We start from the raw sequence: 18,574 nt of genomic DNA, 5'->3' as shown, positions 1-18,574 counted from the left end.
GAATTTATGTTGAAATATCTCTGAAAACATTATGTAATAAATGGAGTTTCACTTGTTAAAGGTACCCTGTTGATCACCTTTGGTGCCTTGAAGCAATGTTTTGATGATTGGTCCTTGTGTTGTTTGTATCTTATGGTTGTATTGTATAATATGCAGTATTTTACTATGGAAAAAAAACCATGTGTAGACTAGTACAAAAGTAATCCCGCCCAATCATCACTTATGACCCACTAGAAGTGTGTGGTGGTGTCTGTATCTGCAGAGACCCTGCCCTGTGCCTGGATTAGTCTTTTCTTCTTAGTCTTTTATGGGCCTTAGCAAAGAGCGTTTGGGCCCCATGTGGGTGTGTAACCCCCAGCCAATAACTGTGTTCTCATTCCTCAACCGCTGTTTGCCCCTCAGCGTCTCATACACATAAGTTTAGCCGACGCGCACACACATACACACACACACACACACACACACACATAGGATGAAGCTTTGCATTCACACAAAATCTTTCTATGTGGCAAAGGAAGTGTGGAGGTGTGTGTGTGTGTGTGTGTGTGTTTATTTGCAAAAGATTGTGGTTATTAACAGTGCAGGTTTCAAAATATTCCGAGGGAAATAAATGTAACACATTTGTTTGTGTTGTGTTTGATCACGACCGTTAAATTCCATCTGACTCCTGCTTCCACACTTTTCATTTCTGAGCCCTAAGCTACCACTGGACATTTGCCTGGTAACTGCATAGGTCTTTTCACTTACTGTGATTATGTGAAAATTGAAGTGAAGTGAAATAAAGTACAGTAGCAGTCCATTTCAAAAATAGATCCTTAAAAGCAGGATTACATTTTTCATTTAAAAAATGTCCTGCTCGGCCACATCTATGTAGAAAATGGCCACTGATTGATGCTGGCGAGGAAGTGAATTATAAACGCTGCATCAACGCTGAATCATAGGAACAAAATATTCAATTATCAAGAAAACCAAAAGGTTAAAGCTCTCTTTTAAAAGTCTTTTAGTATGTTTTTTACATGAATGTACAATCTTTGTGCCAAATATGTTTTTTTATTTGACATTCAGTATCCACACACAAATACATTTGGTGATATATTAAGTAGCATAGTCAACTGATGAATTTGCCCTAACTTTAGCTGACCTGGTGGCCTGATCTGTGCTAATATGAGCATCAGTCCAGGCAGCATGTTCCAGTATCAGATGACAACATCTGTCTTCTTGTATCCATAAAGTGATTTTGGGTTAGTTGCAGTCCACAGGGATTCCACCCTAACTTCTAATGAACCTCGGCACAGTTCTGTTGAGAAGAAACGAGCCCTGCAGCTTCAGGGATCTTGATGAACTTATATGCTTTTATCAGTTTCTGTTGATAATTGGAATTCACTAGATTTTTGTCATAACACAGAATTCACTTCATTCAGTTAATAAGCTATATGTACAGTCACTTTTTAATAACGTCATCTGATTTTGGTTCCAGTTAATAGTGTTTCTAGCATTTCTTTTTTTCCCAACAGATCAAATTATTCTGTCCTCAAGACAAAAATAATTAGTGGTTAATCCTTGAATGCACCAATACGATGAAGACTGGAGACGATATTCTGATAGATTGGCCGATATATGTTACAAAAATGAATAATCCAGAAATGTGTAACAAAACATAAACAGATTTCCCAAACATTAGTTATTAGTAGTTATTTATGAGTCCTCACTAAAATAATATGATATTGCATTTTAAAAATACACTTGTTTGTTTTATTGTCACAACAGAACAAAGGAACATCAAAATATTAGTTCTGATGAATAAAATGTATAAAAATTAGGGCTGTCATTTATTAATTTCTTTTCACCATCCATGATGGAGAAATCCAGCAGCAACACAAGTCTGAATGGTGCTTTTTATTTTCCAAAACTCTCGGACGGCTCGTAGACAAGTCGAAAGCCATAGGCACATTGTGTAAAGCGGAATTAAAATATCACCGAAGCACGTCAATCTTGGGCTACCAGCTACGAGCTAAGCATAGGACAGTTAGCGTGACTCAGGTTGATGCTAGCGGGCTCAGGCAAAGCATTATTTTGGAGAGTGCTACTCGCCGACCTGTTATTGAGACCAAAGTGCAAACGCTGTCTCATCAACCGGTGATCACTGGACGACAGTGAGTTATCAAAATTATTTAGAAGTTACTGGACACTATATTGACTCTGGTAAGTAGGGTTGGGTACCGAAACGTGCTGACCTAAATGGTAGTAACGAGACCGAATAAGAACAAAAGTTTCGATGCCTCATTTTGGTGCCTAACTTTACACTACACCTGACAGCATGTAACGTTAGCCTACCTTTAGCTAGCAGCTGGATTAAACAGAGTTAAAATCATGGGCGGAGTTTGACATTCGAGCCAGGGGGCGCAACAAAAAAAAAACTCATCGTAGCAGCTGAGACCTGGGAACACAGCACGAGCACATATGGACTAAACAAACATGCTAAATAAACATATGTTTATTTTTTAAAGGAGATTTTAAATTACATTGTAACAATTTAACAAATCACCCTTATGAAATCCAGTCGCAGCACAGCTGTCTTGGAGCACAAAATACAGACGGTGGCGGAATGCCCCGACACTTAAATTCAACTAAAATGTAACAGTGAACAATCAGTGTTGGAGCTAAAGTGTGTTGAGATGCCTCTCCAAATGCAGAAACCAAGCGCAATCACACCATAAAACGTTAAGACACGTTAAGAAAAAAAAAAAAAAATTTTGCCGTAATCCAATGACATAAAAAAAAGTAATCCACAGCGATCAGTAGATCTACAAACAGAGTCACGGTGTATCCAGCAAGGCCTATACGAGCATCACATTCACCAGCCAGGTCCAAACGAGGTGAATTTCGCCATTTAAACAAAGTGGAATAAAACGTATACAAGTCCAAATCTACACAAAACGTGCAATCAATTAGTAAGCTGACAGCAAATTTATATACATGGCATTTAGGTAACCTTTATTGCAACATGGGCACGGTAAGATGTCCAGACTAGTGCAACAGTAATTATTGTTTTTTGCGTCCTGCATATGCGTCGACAATGGTCTCAGGTGAGAGGCAGAGCCCTGAAAAAATATTATTTTTGATAAAGCAGTATATGAAATCAGATGTATTACCTATCACCATTTAGTTGTTTTGTGTTATTTAAAGTATTTATAAAATATCCCGTTTTAGCTACCAGGGGGGGCAGTGATCCCGCTGCACCCTCACAAACTCCGTGCATGGTTAAAATGCTGACAGCTAACGTTAAACAGTGTAAAGTGTGACTGGATTTCACTGTAGAGGACTCCAACAGCGGGACCTAACAGTCTGCTCTGCAGCACAGCAGCTGCCATTGTCGAAATTAAACAACACAGACGGTGCATTCACTTAAAACAGGTAGCCTCGTGGTGCATTCACAGTAATTGTAAAATACCCTATTCCCATCTGGTGGTTGTTTTTGTCGTTCAACAGCAATTTACTGGTGAAATAAGTTATTGTTATAGTTATTACATTATTATTATTAATGGCCTTAACAATAAACAAGTTGCTGACTATTGTTTAGTACCCTTCTTTTTTAATTTTAATAAAACATGCGATTAATCGCGATTAATTATAGAAATTCAGCGATTTATAAAAATACAAACTCAAGATATGAAACTTAAAGGGTTAAACACGTGTTGCTGACGTTGTAGAGTGCCCTCTGGTGGTCAAACTATGCAACGGCTACTAACATGGTTGAAGGCTGTTTCGTCCATTTTTATTTTATTTTTTAAATATTAATTTGTCGGCCATTATAAATGCTGATACCGATAGTTTGGAAAATGCCTAATATCGGCCAATAATATAGGCCCGCTGATATATTGGTCGGGCTCTAATCAAGATTTACAAACACAAATCAACACTGTGTGTAATCCTGATTTCATAGAACCTTATGGCAACACTAGAAGACTTTGAACAGACTTTAAAATGACTAGTCTGACACCATCTCACATCCAAAGACAATCATTTCACCTCTAATATTAAAGACTGTCATAATACGTAAAGACTTGGGGATCTTGCAGGGTCACACATTGCATGGTCGAAGATCCACTTCCAGGATTGTTCAGGTGCCGCCGCAAATTCCGCCGAATGTCCCGTTTCCTTCCTCTTTCTTTGTGTTGGCATTTTTAACTGCGGTGGATTTATGAGGACTATGGTTAACTGCTCCTCAGATCTCTGCAGGGTAAATCCAGACAGCTAGCTAGACTATCTGTCCAATCTGAGTTTGTTTTTTTAAAACAATCTTTGAACGTACACATGTTCCACCAAAACAAGTTCCTTCCCGAGGCTATTTTGCAGCGGCACCTTTGCTCTGTGCAGCGCTTAGCACCGCTGCCACTAGCATTAGCTGGTAACTCAATGGACAGTTTGCCGATTATCTGTTCTGTCCTACATGCAGATGAATGCCGGCAGTACCTGGAGGTCTGTGTTTATTCGCCAGTAAAACTCCTGTTGGATGACACTCTGCAGAAGGGTTGAAAATCTGCAACTTTCCCTCTTTAGCGTTTAGCTTAGCGTGGCGCCATAGCAACGATAAACAACACGTGCTCTAGTCAGATGTGTGGCTGACCAAACTACTGGACCACTGGAACTACTGGTCACTGTTATGTCACACTACATCCCAGTTTGCTTCTAAGATAGAACATAGCTAAATCTCATGACCCCAAAAGGTGTCTTGACAGTGTAACTTGCTTGAACAGTCCAATTCTGTTGTTTTTCTGTGTGGACAGTATCAATCAAGTACAATATTCACTGTAGAATTTAAATCCTCATGTCGCATGAAACCTGTTCTGTATTTTCCCCTTTAATCATTGATTCACAAGTAGACTTTATTCACATATTATACTTTTATGCTGTAGACCTTTAGCAGTAAAGACAAATAGTAAGTATTAAGCCAGTCTCTGTGGCCTTCTCCCACTCAACTCTCTGTTTCACTTCCCTCGTTCTGCCACCTTATAGACTTGTGTTTCTCATTCCCTCTGGAGTATCTTGTCCCTATGAAGTTGCTGCCTTCCTCCTCCTCCTCCCTCCTACTTGTTAACATCAAATGGGAGAACCTCTTGGCTTCGGCTCTCTCTGCCCCCAGAGCAGCTCGACATTTCACTGGTGACAGGAGAATAACGTTTGTTGTGTTGACGTGACAAATTAGCGTGAACGTCTTTCTCTCCATTCCTTTAGTAAGCAAAGATCACTCGTGTTCAATAACTGTAAGCCTGTTCAAACTTTGGTTTTATATTAATCTGTATATATATATATATATATATATATATATATATATATATATATAGATTAGTATAGTATATTAGTATATATATACATATACATACACCAATCTGATTATGTTCGACTTTGGAAAGTAGCTCATAGATATATTTAAGGGGTGAATGGTTTCCGATTTGGAAGGGTTTTTTAATATTTGATTTGAGTTTGTCCAGCACATTGTAGAGGCATGTTTTAGCAACAAATGGATAAAAGAAGCCATCACGTGCATGCCATTTCTAATGTTGCAAGGTCTACATTTTGAGAGGCAGTTAAGAATATGACATTTTTGAGAAAGCATGGTGTACAGACCTTTTAAGGCACAAGGTGCTCAGAGTGTCTCAGTAATAGCAAGTGTGGGGAGATAATTGACTCCACTAAGGGCATCTAAAAAGCACTCTGAGATGAGAGCTGTATTTAAGGAAAGTTTTATTATCTGCTTTTAAATGCCAAGTCATGCACCGTTTTTGCCCGTGGAGGGAGAATGTTTCTTAAATGCCACCATTAAGTGCAGAATATTACCTGATCGTTGTGACTGAGATTCAGCTGCTGGCCGAGATAGCAGACGGTCAACCCTCTGCCTGACTGTCTGTTACAAAGAATGGTGCAGGAAGTGATTTGTCTGAGCTCCCCACATCCACTGCTCTTATCTGAGAGGAAGATGTATGACATCTGAAGGAAGAGGTACGCAGTAAGCGGCACGGAGTATCTTACATTATGTGATGCTGACCACAGTTTGGGTTAAATGTCTTGTTTGAAATTCAGCATGTTTGTGTATTGCACTGAACATTCCAGGGGATTGCTAGGATAAAAGTTTAACACGAACATCATACTTCTCTATTTGTACTGGAGTTTTAAACATTAACCCTCTGAGGTCTGAGGGCATTTTTACATATCTTCTAGAATTCTCCTTTTAATATACAGTATAACCTGATCGCCATGTGTTTCATATCAAAATGTTCAGAAAAAATTCAGCTTTCTGTATAGTGACGTCCAAAATTGTTACAGAGCAATGTATAAAGAGATAATTTGGCCCTAAAGCAGAAATATTTCTCAAATCTCTCAAATATACCTACATTCAATTGTTTTGGTACTTGAAATGAGTTTAAGTCTTGGGTTCACAAAAGTAGTGTAATGCATGAATGAAATATTAAATAAATGTCTAAGATTAAATTTTTTAATATGGCTTTTCGAGTAGGAGTGTTGTCAAACATCACTTGAAATCGCTGGTGTGTCCTTTGACCTCAGACGGTTAAGGTCTCAGTCAGACCAAGTGGCGTCCATCCACGTCTCAAGATCTGTTCCAAGTGGCCACGCTGAAATGTGCGACAATAAGACTGCAATAATGGAGAGAGGCGAGATGCAATGAATCATACTGTGAAAGGGCTGCCTTTCTTCCTTTTAACAAGCCTCTGCTCCCAAAATTAACAATGTTTAGTATCGGCTTAATCCTTAATTTGTAATGTTTAGTTTATTTGCTACTTTATCATTTGACATAGTCCTGTTTAGTTGGTTTATGGGTGCATTGTGTTTTTGCTATGGTTCTGCCTATGATTTGTGCTCCTCACCAGGAGAGAGTACATACAGGTTGGCCTGATCCGGTCCTTGTTAGCAGGGAGAGGCTGGCCACTCCTAAGGTAACCACTTGCTCTGTAGTTGTAGTTCAATTAGGCCTGTAACAATTATTACATAATTGTCTAATCACAATTTTCTTTTATATAATTGCTGTTTCTTTGTTTAACCACAATTAACTGCTAACATAAGTCCTAATGTAACTGTTGAGGGTAACTGTCAATTTTATATTCATTTAAGTCACTGAAAAATTAATACATAAATATTTTTGACTGAAAGACATAACTATTTTGTTAATCGCAAATATTTCGGAGACAATAAATTGTACAGCAAAATTTTGAATTGTTACAGGCCTAAATTCAATCATGGTATATGGCATTTAGATCAGTTTAGATTTTGTTTTTGGGTAATCCAGCAAAATAAATAGCTGACAGATAAGTGGAATAAGTAAGGAGGAAGTGAAGTACTTCATCACATTGATGCAAAAATCCTACAAGACTAAAATCCTACAGCCATGCCATGCTCTGTGAGGCTGAACAAACGCACAGCCAAAGTCAACATGATAACATGCTCACAATGACAATATGATGCTAAGAAATTGCGTAATAATGTACTGCATACATATTCAATCAGTATGCACGTCATACTGCCTACTAAATTAACAATTAAATTAACAATTAATATGCCATTACCAGCAGACTTTTCACACTGAAGTATACTCAAGCACTACGTCTTCTCTGCATCACGATTGTATTCATCACAACGTTACCTTTGAATGAAAATTGTTTATCACAAATGTAAATGACTATTACTTCTTCCACTTAATTTAATATTTTTCAGTATTAATTTTAGTTTTATGTTGCGCCGCCAGAAGATATTTAGCACATACACAGTTGTAGATGTCGAATTATGTTTGATAAAATGCTTCAAGACTGGTTAAAAAACAGGTATTCATTTCCAAAACACCAAGACTAATTTCCAATGTTGGAAAGAAATCCTGAGAGTCTTGCTAGACTCAGGGCGCTCCCGTCGTCTCAGTTGTTTGTGTAAGGTGGTCATAAAACTCAGTCTGAGTCAGTCTTTTTCCAGTCTTGATGTTCCATCAAAATCAAACCTGTATGATATTATCGTAACTTTTAAGTCTTGGTAGTCAAGTTAAATCATGTGAACATTGTCAACAACCAATGGGTGCGTTCCCTCCAGCACCAAACAGGAAGCAGCAAACAGCTAGAGCCAGTGTTATTTATGGTTGCTATGGCGCCGCGCTAAGCTAAACACTAAGGGCCCTATCTTGCACTCAGCGCAATTGCCTTTGTACACCGACGCATGTATCATTCCTATTTTGCACCCGACGCAGGGCGGACTTTTCCCTCCACAGACGCACGTCGGTAAATTAGGGAATGTATTTGCGCTCCCGGGGGCGGTTCAACGAAAAGAGGAGGCGTGTTCCAGCGCAAACGTTACTTGGTGCTATTTTGCAGTTTCAAAAAACAATTCCGCCACTGACCAGGAAAAACCTGGTCTAAAGTCAGTGGTGCTAGTCTAAAGTCAGTGGTGCTAGTCTAAAGTCAGTGATGCTAGTCTAAAGTCAGTGGTGCTAGTCTAAAGTCAGTGGTCCTAGTCTAAAGTCAGTGGTCCTAGTCTAAAGTCAGTGGTGCTAATCTAAAGTCAGTGGTCCTAGTCTAAAGTCAGTGGTGCTAATCTAAAGTCAGTGGTGCTAGTCTAAAGTCAGTGGTGCTAGTCTAAAGTCAGTGGTGCTAGTCTAAAGTCTGTGGTCCTAGTCTAAAGTCAGTGGTGCTAGTCTAAAGTCAGTGGTCCTAGTCTAAAGTCAGTGGTCCTAGTCTAAAGTCAGTGGTCCTAGTCTAAAGTCAGTGGTGCTAGTCTAAAGTCAGTGGTGCTAGTCTAAAGTCAGTGGTGCTAGTCTAAAGTCAGTGGTGCTAGTCTAAAGTCAGTGGTGCTAGTCTAAAGTCAGTGGTCCTAGTCTAAAGTCAGTGGTGCTAGTCTAAAGTCAGTGGTGCTAGTCTAAAGTCAGTGGTGCTAGTCTAAAGTCAGTGGTGCTAGTCTAAAGTCAGTGGTGCTAGTCTAAAGTCAGTAGCGCGTTATTCAGATGCTATTTTAGGGGCGCATGCTTGGCCATAATGTAGCGTGTGCACAACGCGCATACACTTCTCTCATCTAAACGGACGCAGCAGTTCCCATTTTTGCAAACCATACATAATTACAAAGGAAAATATTACTGAAAATGCGCTTCAGGTGTTTGGATCGGTCAGGAGGCACTTTACAGTACAATCCTCAAAAAGTCCCAGCATTCTTTGTGGTTTGTTCCATGAATCATGGATGTGTTGATGACATAAATGAGGAAATATTAGAGGACTTAATGAGACGTGATGTTGAACTATGGCGGGATCTGGTCCGGGAGTAATGCGCGATGCAGTGGGGGGGAAGAGGAAGGGGCACAACAGGAGCAGGTGGTGCGTTTGGAGGCCCACGCTCCATGGCTGCTACAATCCTCTCCAGACTTGAGGAGATGCGCCAGAGAGGCCGCAGCAACATCGCCACCCGGTCAAGACGGGCATTTATTACTTTGCCGCATCCCGGACAGCTCCCGCTGGCGTGCGCCAGGCAAATCCTCCGTCGTAATAGCAATCTGCCATGGAACAAGCGCGCCTGCTCTTAAAGGGAATGTGAGATGACGCTCTGATTGGTTATTTTCACATTACACCCAAACCACACCTAGCTACTTCAGACCAACCCATTTTAGATTTGCGTCGGGCGCAAGAGTCATTTATCCCGCCGGTATCATAGCAACAGCGCTCGAGACCCGCCCACAAAGCTACTTGCGTTTTGCGTTTCATACTTGCGTTTCAGATCGTTAAAATAGGGCCCTAAAAGGAAAAGTTGCAGATTTTCAATCCTTCTGAAGTGAGTCATCCAACGGGAGATTTACCGGTGGGTAAAGGCACACCTCTGGGTACTGGGCTCAATGGTGTTTTTTACCCCCAACTGCTCCTTCCAGGCAGTGCTGTGACCGCTGCCTTCAAGGCACCTAACCCTAACCCTAACCATAACCATAACCATAACCATAACCAGTGCCTCCCAACGGTGCCTTCCAGTTGGGGGCAAAAAACACAGATAAACGGGTACTGGAGACATTCATCTGCATGTACAGCAGAGCAGAAAATCTGGAAACTTTCCCTTAAAGGAGAATTCTGGTCGATTTCAACACGTAGCTCTGTTTTTGTGAATTTGGAGTGCTGTCAGTAGTGAGAAAAACGAAAACAATCGGTGCTGCCTACTGTTATGGAATTTTCCTTTGCAGCAGGGGAAAGAGTTTGAGAGTTTAGTAAATTGAAACATATAAGACAGACTGAGACTAAAACCAAGTTGGGTTTTTGTATTTTATTAAAAAACATATATATTTGCAAATAGGATCAACATGATTTCACAAAAGGCCGCAGCCCAGTGTGGAGTCAGTTTCTCAAATGAGTGCACAAGAACACTAGACTTATATGCATCTTTTTTTTTGCCATTACACTACACCGTGTTATCCTCCTGCTAGTGTTAGCACCCAGGAGGCTGAAACAGGGCAAGTCTTAAACGTGTTTTTAGCCTCAAGTGGAGTGATTCCTTCTGAGTGAACACAGTGAATCTGACTGCAGTAGATGTGAAAGAAATACATAAAAGTTGTGCTAATTCAGGTCTGTTTAGTTCCGGTGTTGAGAGGGCAAGACAAGTGCTTAGGGACAGTCTGCAAACTACAACACCGAAAATATTATGTTTTCTGAAAAAAAAAAACATAAACCTATTCTGGTACAACCTCTACATACAATTATGAACCTGAAAATGAGCATAATATGAGCACTTTAAAGGTTTTTGGAAGGTTAGGCTAGAATTATTGTTTTTTGGTGTAGATAGTGCCACCATTATGGCATATATTATTATACCACTTTCATTTTTGGAGTATGATCATTTTTGGATTATGATCTAATGATCACCAGATGCTGGCCCCAAGAAAGCATGCTGAAAGCTGTATGAAATGTCCTGACCTCTCTCCACAAAAAGTCACCAACCAAGCAGGCGATGATCAAACTGAACTCATTCATTCTGACATCATGTTCATGTTAGTTGGTTTCAGAGTCACACATCCAAGCTTGTCGCTACTTTCGTGGCAATTTTTCTGTCACTGTTTTTCCTGGATGTAGTTCAGTAGCTAGCTAGCTATATGGAAGATGACATCCCCCATTCTAAATCCGGCTACACAAACCTCTGATTGGTTGATCTGTCAGTCAGCACAACACCATGTCTATTTGAATCATTGGACAAATCAGAGGTTTGGGCGGTGCTTCAAATCTCTAGGTTATTAACAACTGGCACATCCTACCTGTATCCCAGACACATTGTCGAAAATGTATATCCAGTTTTTGGCCTTCTTTGGAAGGATAGGGTTTACAAAATATTTTAAACGTTGTTTGCAATCTTCAGGTTGTTTGTATTTTGTCTGTGTGACCAAACTAGGGCTTTGACTTTTGCCCAAAAATCATGTTCGACGTTTGTTTGTTTATTAATATTAATATTCAAGATATTCAAATATTTATTAATAATATTTTGACCATTAAATGCCTTCACTAAGACCTATATTGGTATAAGTTGTATATGTTCTGTCCACCAGAGGGCAGTGTATCCGTCAATAGGCAGGCAATGATGTTTTCAGAAGAAAAACACACTGCTTTTGACAGGAAGTTCGGAGCTTTCACCGTAGCCGACGTAAGCGGTCTGATGTTTATACTTGTGCGCTGGTGTATGCGTCGAGCCGGTGTGTGTGTGTGTGTGTGGGGGGGGTGTGTGTGTAGTGCGAGAGTGACGGTGATTACCGGTAGCTTCAGAGTGAGTAGTGACTCTAGAGTCCTAGTGAGAGAACCAGAGGCTCCCCTGTTCTTTCTGACCACGGTGGGAGATCTGGAGCAGGAGAAGTGAACCCTCTCCTTGATCTCATGGTGTTGATGGAGAAGGAGAACCAGGACATGAGTCGGGGGGGAAATGCAACGCTACCAAGCCACGGCCGAGAGACGTGTGTCGCCGCGACGTGTAGTTACATTTTGAAATGCGTGAAAAAGCCTCGGAATCTGAATTGAACGTTTACAAGCAAACACATTCACAAAAAATAATGCCCATAACAGGTTTGAATATTAAGGGCTGCCTAATATTCTTTCGAATATCATAATTATTTTAAATATTCAAATTATATTCGAATAAAGAAGTTCGGAGTCAAAGCCCTAGACCAAACCAAATACAACTGTACAACAAAGTTCATGTTCCTACTAAATTCAATGCCAAAGAAAACAAACCCTATAACACAACTGTGTCTGGTTTTCTCTTCTGTCGGTGAGGCCCTGATTAATAACAAAATATCTTTTTTGATGAAGATGTGTCCCTGTGATTTGCTTGAATTGTTGAGATGTTTGTGGAGCAGTAGTCATTACAGAGGAGCTGCTGGTTTACACGGTTGCAGGAAAATGCAGCAGCCGTTGCAGACGTGTTTCTGTTGTGCAAAGGGGCAATAAAAGGCTTTATTAGACAGGCTTGAGTTCATTATAGACGCTGTGTTTCTCTCGGCCTGCTCAGCTTAGATAAACCTCGCTCTGACCAAGGCCACATCCCTCCCACTATTGCCCCAGGCCCTTACTGAATTGATTTCGGTAGTAAAGTGACAGTGTTGCAGTAATATACGGATGGCCTTTAATTCAAGCCTGTTACCGTGCCAAGGGGCGCTTGTTTAAGGCTTTATTTACACCCTTGCAGCGCTGCTCGGCATGCTGGGCTCCACGGTGAATCAGACCAGAAGATTTGGATAAAAGGTTTGAAATGCCAAAAGCTCTTAAAGTTGCTTGGGCAGTGTTTAAAGTACTCAACTGTGAACTTGTGTGGGATGCACTACTTTAGCTGCACTCAGACTTGTTGTCATCAAAAGGATTGCAACTGGTGAAATTACTGTCCGTAACAGTTTCATTTTCTCCACTTCCTCCATAGCCATAGGTCAACTCCTACTCAACAAACCGTATTTGAAGTTTTTCGATGACCTGAGAGAATATAGCTCTGTATATGTAACAGTTATTTGTTTAACGAAAGTGTTTTGCCTTTTTTCACTACTGGGTGTTTATCGGGCAAATGTACTTCAAGTGTTTGTCATTTCTGATGGTTTGTAGCAGCTCATGTTCATTTTGATGTCATTCCCAATTCAGAGGAAGATTACCTTTACACGCTGTGCCATCAATCAGAAGCTTCATCGCTTGACCTGTAAAAGACTGTAATTAAGTTAGCCTAATTGGCTTAATGAAGTGTCACACTTGGCTGCCTTTACTATATGGAATAAATTGAAAGAAAAATAGGCATCATTACTCATCAGATGTTATGGTATTTAGAGTGAGGCAGAGGGAATGCATTTCTACCAACTCTTCACCCAGTGGGTGTCTATCTACAGTAAGTGGAAAAGTCTAACCTTTAGCCTGTTTTTATTTTCTCAATGAGGCATTTTTCATTAGCAGTCTGATTGGTTTAATCAGTATCATTGGTGCATTTATGGAACGAAGATAAATCCCCGAGTGTGATGTGAATTTGTTGCTCTCTACATTCTCTTATCTGTATTCAAGTTGAATCGAAATGCCTTAAGGTCTGCGCGATCAATAAGCCCCAATAGTCAAGGCTTTTACTTAGCGTATGAAGTGCTTAAAGCATGATAACCTCATCAATGATGGTTGTCTTTTAGACATGGCCAAAGTTTAACCACAGTTTAATGTGATTTAAAGGCAAGCTGGGCCAGCTAAACTAGCCTGCAGGGAGCATGGGACATGGTCAAGGGTGGCCAGGCGGGACGGCGAAGACGAAGAGAAAATCAATGGCTACGAGTCACCTCAATCACTTTAACTAGGCGCTACGGACGCCCATGCTCCTCTCAGGGGCCAATTTGTGGAGTAAACACGAGTGTGTGATTGCTGTCGGGTCCCCAGAGGCCCTAGCAGTTCATTTCTCTGGACCTGGCTCATTCTAATAACCCTCTAAGCAGAGAGCGTACATGACGCCACTTTTCGGACCCCCTCAGTATTTTATGACCATAAATAGTGTAGCAGATTTCTTTTTTTCTTTTCAGCCTCTGTTAACATAACATTTGTTATTAACGTATCTCGCTATTTTACCAAAAGGCACGATAATGGTTCAGAGAGCTTTGGGAAAAAAACATCATCAACATCATTGGACATCACCACAAGTACAAATTCCAAGAATACCTTGTAGCATGTACTATGTAGCATTGTGCTACAAGGTAGAGTACATGCTACAAACCCTTATTCACAAATACATTGCATATTGATTTAGAAAATGTCTACAATATGTTAGAATGTGCTGGTTTGGTCGTAGAAACGTCTTGAGCCACACTCTTCCTGCGCAGACATACATTTAACAGAATGCTGGTGTGCAGGATCAGTGCTATAAATCACACTACTGGGGATCAGCTGAAAGCTTCTTGTTCATAACAAAGGCTTTATAGACTACAACCTGCTGAAGTCTCCATTCCTCTTCTACCAGCTTGAATTTTCTCACCAAGGGTTGGGTATCAGTGCTTTATACCGAAATAACCCAATACTCAGTAGTATCCAAACTCATCCAGTCAAACAATACATGCAATCAATCCTTTTTGTACTAAGATCTAGGAGAAAATTATTATATGTGTGGTTTTGCCCACAGTCAATCACTGCAAGCATTCTTTGATTTAAAGTGTCCACTACCGCAGCAGGTACAGCCCATACAGTGGCGGTGTGGTGAAGTCCAGTGTGTTGTATTTGACGGAGTTGGCAGTTTAGCATGCAGAGATGACATCAAAATGTCCAAAGTATGGCTGTACTACACGCCTGTGGCGTCTAATAAAAATAAATTCATAAAATAAAATGCGGAATGATTATTTCAAATCAGGTACACTCTTGGTATCGGTATTACTTTAAGGGTCCTGGTACTGGTATCGTCATCGATACTAAACCCCAATCTCACCACTGTCTGCTCCAGGTCTTCTTTGGAAGAATTTGAACTACTAGTTGTATCCTCCGCCATCACTGAGCCCAAGAAGTCCCTTTAAGTTTGTGAATGCAGAGGCTTCGATCTAGGAAAAGCTTGTTTACATTATGTGCTTTTTTAAATTTGTGATTTAAAATTGTTGAGATAACACAAACTGCAATTTCATTTGAGGACCCTGGAAGAGCCGAGGGCCCTATGACAGCCAACAACACAATGAAGTCTTCCTCAAATGTCATGCAAGCTCATTTTGAGAAGTCTCTTGTTGAATATCACCATGTGAGGCTGAAGGGGGATTTACAAATGAATAACCGTTAAAGGAATAGTTTAACATTTTGGGACATATGCTTATTCGGTTAGCCTAGCTTAAACTGAAGGGAAGCAGCTAGCCTGGCTCTAAAGAGCACTTCTAAATCTTTGGATTAGTCCATACACAAACAGAAATGTAAAAATGAACATTTGTGGTTTTAGGTGAAGTTACATGCTGGAACCTTTTTCTTTGTGGGATGCCATTGAGGGATCATATTCTTGTATCTGGGAGTTGTGATCAGGGGGAACAGTGTTTACCTCTACACAACGTTCAAAAACACATCTTCCAACATCAAGCTCACCAATTCAAATACAGTATCTCATTTGTTTGATCTGTACACTAAAACCAAAATGCAGACACAACAATGTTTGATGATAAGTTAACAACATTTCAATATAATTTAATAAAAATTTGAAGCATGTCTGGGAAATCAAAATCTTTTGTTTTTGCACAATGTGTAAAATGATAACATTGTGACAGTCAAGTTTTTTTTAAACATGGACAAAAAGTTCATTTTTACTTTAAAAGTAATGTAGATAATAGCTGGCTACATTCATCCTGCACATAGGAAATTAATGTAATATAATTTTAATCAAAATATGTGATGTTCCAATCATGTTTTAGTTGGTTGGAAAAAAGAATCAATTTTCAATCAATCAATTTAAATCTTGATTCAGCCCCAAGCTTGCAGAAAATGAAGATGTTATGTTTTGGCTATATTGTCCAGCCACAAAACTAATGCAGAAAGGTATTACTACTGGCAAACTCTTTCATTGTCTGCAGTATGCTCAAGTTTTTTACATGCCAATAAATGAATGTCAGTATCAAAGTACAGTTCTAATAATGTTTCACAAGTATGGACAAGAGCGCAAATTGAGAAAGCCCCAATGAAAGGATTTCAAGTTTCATAATGATTTTTATAGTGGTTGTGGTAAAACTTTGGTGGTACGCCACATATGGCTCCACACAAGGGAAACACTGTTTTGCTTCTGTAATGTTGTGCCAGGCCTTGTCATTTGTGTACTTGTATAGTAAAATGTGTGGGGTAATCAAATATGCTGTGAAGCACTGATCGGGCCATGTGAAACACTTAGTTTGAAGTCTCATCCTTTTTGTTTTTAATTTAAGTGCTTCAAATTGGAAACAAAGTGAAAGCAGCTCTTCTTTTCCCGACTGTATATCCCCTTCCAGGAGGCATCTGTAGTTATCTGACGAGGTGATGAAAAGAAAAACCTGCTTGTGAATTTTACCTCCGATTAAATGAGGCGTCGCCTGGTAACTTCACCTCGGTATCAGTCATGCCTCACTAAAATGGAAATACGTTTCTTGGAGAGGAGGGGGAAAAAGGGACATTATAGAATGCCCTTTGTAATAAATGAAATGGGAATTGCAAATATGCGCAGTCATGAAATTTAATTGTGCTCTCTGGTGACTGGTTTGTGGGTGCTGAGGAGCAGGGGTGCAGGAGAAGCGCTGGGGGCAGAGGTGGTTAAATGTAGCGCGTAACGCACTGCCTGAACAGGCTAATGAAGCCGCTGTTTATGACCCACTGCAATTGTGTCATCTCTTGAATGGCAACAAGACGCCTGTGCACACACAGAGGCACTCAAACTGACAGTAGCTGTCGCTGCACACACACACACACACACACACACACTCCTGAATGTGCTTCTATCTAATAAATGGTGGTCTTTATTAAATGGCTTTAATATGTTAATTTTTTTTGAGGAAAAAAGGGAGAATATGCTATTTTCAAGTGCTGGGAAGAGGCCACATACATACAGTACAATACAACCTTCTACAGCGTAACAGTACACAACATTAGTCTCTAGTTATAATGACATTTTAATGTCAATGAAAGGAGATATCAGAGCAATATAAAAACATATATAATGTAAATACAATGATTGCATTATATATTTTGTGTGTGTGTGTGTGTGTGTGTGTGTGTGTGTGTGTGTGTGTGTGTGTGTGTGTGTGTGTGTGTGTGTGTGTGTGTGTGTGTGTGTGTGTGTAGTGTGTGTGTGTGTGTGTGTGTAGTCCCTATAGTAATATGCAGACTTTACACTTTGCTGCTGCACCATTATAGCTGATTAAACTGGTTGGTAGACTTAGGTACAGAACACCAATAAAGAAATAAATAAGACCGTATGATATATGTAGACTACAGAAGCTTTTCCTGAAGAAAATGTGTATCATTTCTAAAAGCACTCATGTTACTGCGCATGATTTGTAGAGGAATTTATAATCATAGGAAAATTAATTGAAAAAATACATTAGTTGACATATATTCATTTTCGTTGTATAAACTGTAAAAAAAAAATCATGTATTCAGGTATATCTCAAAATATATGCAAATGATAAAACAGAGACAGTGAAATTGGCAAAATGCTGTACATGCTATTTTAAAACTACAGTGAAAATAAAAAAATAAAGTCTAATAAAACTTGAGTTACTTTTTAATAATAAAATTAATTTTAGAATGATTTGCTTAATTTATATATATTTTAGTATTCATTAGTTTTATTTGCTTAATTATTTTTAATTAATGTTTGACATTTTGGTTTTACATATTCCTGTAGACAACAATACATATATATATATAAACACACATATATATACATACATATATTACGATTGTTTTGAGATGGGATAATAATATAATGGAAAGGACAGCTAGATATGAAAGGAGAGAGAGGGGGGGGAAGACATGCAGGAAATCCTCTGGGTCAGACTCAAACCCTGGACCTTCTGCGTCGAGGCATACACCTCTATATATGTGCGCCCGCTGTACCAGCTGTGCTAACCCGGCCACGACAACGAAATATATTTTGACATGGAGTTGTCTTCATGAAAATTGAGCACACTGAGAAAGACCATGATATGTGGTTAAAAGCCCTGAAACACTAGTAAGTGGACCTTGAGACAGGATTATTTTACTTTTTCCAAGGCCAAGAATGAGCTTTAACGCTCTGCCCTGTTAGTTAGTTCAGATGTCATTGCTTGAGCGTTCATCATCGTCTTTGTTGCAGGGGTTATTGTTTTGCAGATGATCATTTATGTAAGCCTTCTTCAATTAAGTCAGTTTTAGTCTCTTACGAAATTACATACAAGTCATCAAACTAAGGTTCAACTCAAATTGTGCAACATGACGGAGTTTAAATTCCCACCTGATTTGATTATTTTAAACTGGTGTGACCCTACATGAAAGCTGTGCTTTCCCCTCCTATAATGTTTGTAGCATTGCAGAAAGACGTGCATAGCTGTGCTGTTATCTGTGCAGCTGATCACTTATCTAACTGTGAGGGAGTCTATACG

At 39.6% G+C, this 18,574-nt stretch overlaps 1 protein-coding gene across 3 annotated transcripts in view; it reads left to right on the top strand.

The window, feature by feature from the left end:
- Positions 1-18,574, top strand: part of phf14 (PHD finger protein 14) — a 131,662-nt gene that overhangs the window by 102,875 nt on the left and 10,213 nt on the right. The gene's annotated exons all lie outside the window — the stretch shown is intronic.

The sequence above is a fragment of the Perca flavescens genome, chromosome 14 (genome assembly GCF_004354835.1).
Source record: "Perca flavescens isolate YP-PL-M2 chromosome 14, PFLA_1.0, whole genome shotgun sequence".
Taxonomy (NCBI): Eukaryota; Metazoa; Chordata; class Actinopteri; order Perciformes; family Percidae; genus Perca; species Perca flavescens.
Note: the sequence above shows the minus strand (reverse complement) of the source record. Positions and strands in the feature narration are given on the sequence as shown.